We start from the raw sequence: 6,000 nt of genomic DNA on the forward strand, positions 1-6,000 counted from the left end.
CTTCCTATGCTGATAAATGGCTATAAGTAATTTATTTATCATTTACGTGCAATTCAGGCACACAAAAGCAGCCACACCAACATCCTCAGTTAAAATATCTTTTGATTCATCTGTAAAAGTGGTTACCGTATGATAATAACTTTCATTAATATACTGATGAACCAACAGACTCTCAGGCAGAACCGAATCCGATCGTGTAACCTAAAATCAACTGAAGTCATTGGAAAAAACAAGGTGGGGTTACAGAGAAAGCTACAGTGGGACATATTGTATCATCAAATACACCCATATTCCCAGCGTGATAAGAACCCAGCCACACAAAACAAAAAAACACTCTTCTTGTGATGTCCCCAACCATCCTCCAGCACACCTTTAACAGGATGATCATTTCTTTGTCCCCGCAAATTAATTCAGTATGTTGACATCAACTTGAACCTCTGTAATTGTGAGGGCAATTGTCCCATTGCACTCAGTTTATCCAAAACAGGAGACGACATTACTGCACCAGAACACAATCTTAAAGTCTTTAATTGTACCACATACAAACATTTTTAATTTGAAGATGAAGCTGATCTATTAGCCACGCAGACATAATCAAGAACAGATCAAATTAAACAAATATAATTGGTCAACAAAGATTTTCACGTGCACCTAAGAATACCCGCATAGATGCCTGAGGAGATTTAAAGCTCCTTTACATTTATCAATTACTTTACTGATAGGTGCTTCCATGTCAGATTATTATCCATCCACATACTGAGAAATCTTACCACTGACACTTTCTCAAGATATTAATCATATAATTTAAAATCAAGTGCAAGTCTATTAATCCTGTTTGTAATACACAAAATGTGTTTTAGCGACTGAAAGCTTAAAATCCTTATCAATTTGCCCCCTCTTTCTCCTATTTTTTGTAAATTGCAATTACTACCTCTAATCTATAAAACTACAACATCTGTATATTGTGATTTACCCAAGGTATCCCATATCCCAAACACGAGGAAATCTGCAGATGCTGGAAATTCAAGCAACACACACAAAATGCTGGTGAAACACAGCAGGCAGGCAGCATCTGTAGGAAGAAGCGCTGTCGACGGTTCGAGCCGAGACCCTTCGTCAGGACTAAGTGAAATAAAAAATAGTAAGAGATTTGAAAGTGGGGGGGGGATCCGAAATGATAGGAGAAGACCGGAGGGGGTGGGATGAAGCCAAGAGCTGGAAAGGTGATTGGCAAAAGGGATACAGAGCTGGAGAAGGGAAATGATCATGGGACGGGAGGCCCAGGGAGAAAGAACGGGGGAGGGAAGCACCAGGGGGAGATGGAGAACAGGCAAAGTGTGGTGGGCAGAGATATAGAGAGAGAAAAAGGGTGGGGGGAATAAATAAATTAAGGATTGGGTAAGAAGGGGGAGAGGGGCATAAACGGAAGTTACAGAAATCAATGTTCATGCCTTTAGATTGGGGGCTACCCAGCCGGTATATAAGGTGTTGTTCCTCCAACCTGAGTGTGGCTTCATCTTGACAGTCGAGGAGGCCATGGATAGACATATCAGAATGGGAATGGGACGTGGAATTAAAATGTTTGTCACTGGGAGATCCTGCTTTCTCTGGCAGATAGAGCATAGGTATTCAGTGAAATGGTCTCTCAGTCTGCGTCGGGTCTCACCAATATATAAAAGGCCACACCGGGAGCACCGGACGTAGTATACCACACCAGCCGACTCACAGGTGAAGTGTCACCTCACCTGGATGGACTGTCTGGGGCCCTGAATGGTGGTGAGGGAGGAAATGTAAGGGCAGGTGTAGCACTTGTTCCACTTACAAGGATAAGTGCTGTGAAGGATACCGCTGGGAACGGATGTGGGGGGGGGGGGGGAGAACGAATGGACAAGGGGGTTGCGTAGGGAGGGATCCCTGCAGAAAGCAGAAGTGGGGGAGGGGGAGGGAAAGATGTGTTTGGTAGTGGGATCCAGTTGGAGGTGGCGGAAGTTACATTGAATTATACGTTGGACCCGGAGGCTGGTGGGGTGGTAGGTGAGGACCAGGGGAACCCTATCCTGAGTGGGATGGCAGGCGGATGGGGTGAGTGCGGACGTGCGAAAAAATGGGAGAGATGCATTTGAGAGCAGAGTTGATAGTTGAGGCAGCGCCAATGCAGTCGTCAATGTAGCGAAGGAAAAGAGGGAGACGGATGCCCGTATAAGCTTGGAAAATGGACTAATCCACAAAGCCAACAAAAAGGCAGGCATAGCTGGGACTCGTGCGAGTGCCCATGACTACACCTTTGGATTGGAGAAAGTGGGAGGAGCCAAAGGAGAAATTATTGAGAGTAAGAACTAATTCCGCCAGACGGAAGAGAGTGGTGGTAGAGGGGAATTGGTTAGGTCTGGAATCCAAAAAGAAGCGCAGAGCTTTGAGCACTTCCTGGCGAGGGATGGAGGTATATAGGAACTGGACATCCATGGTAAAATAAGGCGGTGGGGGGCCAGGGAATTTAAAATCATTGAAAAAATTCAAAGCGTGAGAAGTTTTACGAACATAGGTGGGAAGAGATTGAACAAGGGGGATAAGGCAGTGTCAAGGTATGCAGAAATGAGTTCGATGGGGCAGGAGCAAGCTGAGACAATGGGTCTACCTAGACAGGCAGGTTTGTGGATCTTGGGTAGGAGGTAGAAACGGGAAGTGCGGGGTGTGGAAACTCTGAGATTGGTGGCAGTGGATGGGAGATACTCAGAGCTGATAAGGTTGGTGATGGTATATGAGTCAATGGCCCGGTGCTCCTTAGTGGGGTCATGATGAAGAAGTAAATGACAGGAGGTATCAGAGAGTTGTCGCTGTCCCTCGGCCAGGTAGAGGTCAGTACGCCCGACAACAGCAGCTCCTCCCTTATCAGAGGGCTTTATAGTGAGGTTGGGATTGGTGCGGATGGGGCGGAGAGCAGAGCGTTCGGAAGGAGTGAGGTTGGAATTGGAACAGGGTGTGGTGAAGTCGAGACGGTCGATGTCCCGTCGGCATTTAGCAATAAAGAGATTCAGAGCAGGCAGAAGACCAGAGCGGGCTGTCCATGAAGAGGAGGTCGACGTTTCGGGCCGAGACCCTTCGTCAGGACTAACCGAAAGGAAAGATAGTAAGAGATAATATTTGTGAATATTATTTCAACTAAATAGTTAGTAGAGAAGAAAAACGGAAACAGCAAAAAGGGCCAATTATTATCAAACAGCCAAATATGCACGTGCTGGAGCTCGAATTTCCTAAAAATCATATTCATCGATCCTCTGGAGCCTCCGACACCTTGTCCCCATCGAATCAGGGTCCCCTCCAGATCGAAACCTACAGCCGCTTCTCGCCACAGCCTCCTCTCTTCCTCTCCCACCTCTGTCAGGCAGAAGACCAACCCACTCTCCTGATTAGATGGCCCACTCTCCTTAGCACCCTTTACCTCTAATAATAATCCAATCACTCAGCACGGAAACCTTTACCAGGGCGTGACAATTCTTTTATCGATACGTTATTAATAAATGCAATTTCAAATTTAAACCATGGCCCTTGCTATGTCTTTCAGGTGGAGACACCTATTTGTGAATTGTTTGCAATTATTCTTCACTGGGATAATCTACTGTGTATGTGGGGAATGTTGGTGGATTTGGAGGTGCACAGGGATTTGTGCGTGATGGTGGATTTTGAGTAATGATAAATATCTGGTTTGTTTCGTTTATTTATACATTAATAATAAATGCGTTTTGCAAGCTGAACTTTGTTCTTGCTATTTAAATATGGTGGAAACTATTTTGTCAACTGTCTGAAATGATTACTGTTCTGGGAGAAACTATTGTGAATGGAGCGGTGCACTCGGCTTTGAGGTGCACCCAGATTTGGGTACGTGCATGGATAGCGTGGGTGCAAACTGATGTAGGGGTGTCGGTGGACTGGAGTCTGTGACGAACCGGAAGGTTGTTCCATTTATAGATACTTTTATAATAAATGTACCTAGGACTTTTTTTTTTGTAGGTTGAAGCGGCTATTTTGTGTACTGTATGAAACGATTCTTGCTTTGATCTGACCTTATGGGCCTGTGAGCTTGTCAGAGGGTTTGGAGTGTACATAGATTTTGGGCGCGCTCTTATTTGTTGATGGGTACATGTTTGGGGGTACTCACCGAATTTATTGATGTACGCAAATTTAGGGGCGATTTAGGGCTGAATTGTCAAATATGGTGGTGTGCGCCTATTTATGGTGGAGTTCTCTCATGTACTTGAAGGAGCTATTTCGAGTTACACACAGATATTGGTGAGTCGGCGTATCAAGATTGGTACACAACTTTTGGGCTGCGTTGGCATTACTAGTGACGAAGTTGCCATTTTCTCAACTGCTTGACACAATTCTTGTTCTGAGATAATCTATTGCACATGTCAGCGCGTGTCAGAGGGTTTGAAGTGCGCACCAAGTGAGGAGTAATTGACATGACAGCGAATATGGGTGTGCACATGGTTTTGTAGGTACACACAGATTTGGGGATGTGCACGGATTTAGGAGTGTGTTCTCGAAAATGTGGGTGTACACTGATTTGTGGAATGTTCAGATTTAGTGGTTTGTGGGTAAATATGGAGTTGTCAGCGGGTTTGGGCTGCAGGTGGATTTTGGGGTGCGCTCTCAATTGGGTATTGTTACGTACCCCGTAACGGGTTAAAAGGAAAAACAGCAATGGAACGCACCTGGAGTCTGAGTCTTCTGTTAACAAACAGAATTTATTAGTAACTATGCAATAAAATAATATAAAACAAGATAAATCAAACAATTTACCAGAGTTTATACATATATATGTGTGTAAACATAAAACCCTAAACCTCTTCAAGCTCAAGGTGGTAAATGATACAGTCTTACGATGTTGTAGGAATGAAGTCAGTTCAGTTCGTGATATTGAGTTGAATAGAATTGTGGAGAGAGAGAGAGGTGATTTGTTCTCCGAGTAAGCCGATGCCGTCGATTCTTCCCACGTTTTACTCCGAAGTCCTGTTAAAGTCACCGACTGTGACCAAACAAAAGGGTACCGTCTTCACGCGGTAAAGCTATCAACCCATGCAAGGGCTGAACACAGATAGCTTTCAACTGGTCATCCCTTTTCCACACTGCGAGCGAAACCCACCCTTCGTGGGCATACAAAGCTCATCCAGTGTCTATTTCTGTCTGTGCCTTCCGTGTGTCTGTCTGAAAAGCCAGCTGACCTTGTATATATCCCAAATATGCTGAACGCCAGCTGTCTATCATATAGCTCAGCTCCGCCGTAACTTTGGCACCTCACGGGCTGTTCGGTGGTCTCCCTCTGAATCAGTACACACACGCTCTCCCGCTCTCTGTTTAAAGGCACAGTCCATATTGAATAAACCTGAAGATCTCGTCACAGTATCTATGAGAGAAGCATCATTGGGATTTCTCACAACTCCAAGTCAACCGACATACTGCCTTCCTCGTGCATCTATTTCGACCAGCACGCACGCAAATCAACTCGCGGCCCCAACCCCGTGTGCAGCAGCAAATCTGTCTGCACTCCAAACTTACTGAAGCACATTCTAAAGAACAGGATATGTAAATATTCGAACTTCAACAGTAATATGGTAAACGCTGCTCCAGTCTATCCCGAGGTCACGTGCCAGTCCCGCCGTAGTTTACCCCACACACATATAAAACTGGAAAAAGTACCCTTTCAGATTCATCACACTACAAAATCCACCGACACCCCAAGTAAGTGTGCACCTACAAATCCATGTGCACTCTAAACCTGCTCAAACCGCTATATGCACAGTATTGTATCCCATAGCAAGAATCAGTTCACACCACCCCTCTACCAGATAACCTATCACGCCACGTAACAATATAATCATTCGCAGAATAACTTAAATGTACGAATTACCAGGCTTTCTGAATACACATAACATCGGGAGGATTTCACAAATCCGGGATAACTTTCAGAGGATGGACGCGGTTCCCTTTCGACGTCTGGGT

This window comes from Hemitrygon akajei, unplaced genomic scaffold (assembly GCF_048418815.1).
Source record: "Hemitrygon akajei unplaced genomic scaffold, sHemAka1.3 Scf000153, whole genome shotgun sequence".
Lineage (NCBI taxonomy): Eukaryota > Metazoa > Chordata > Chondrichthyes > Myliobatiformes > Dasyatidae > Hemitrygon > Hemitrygon akajei.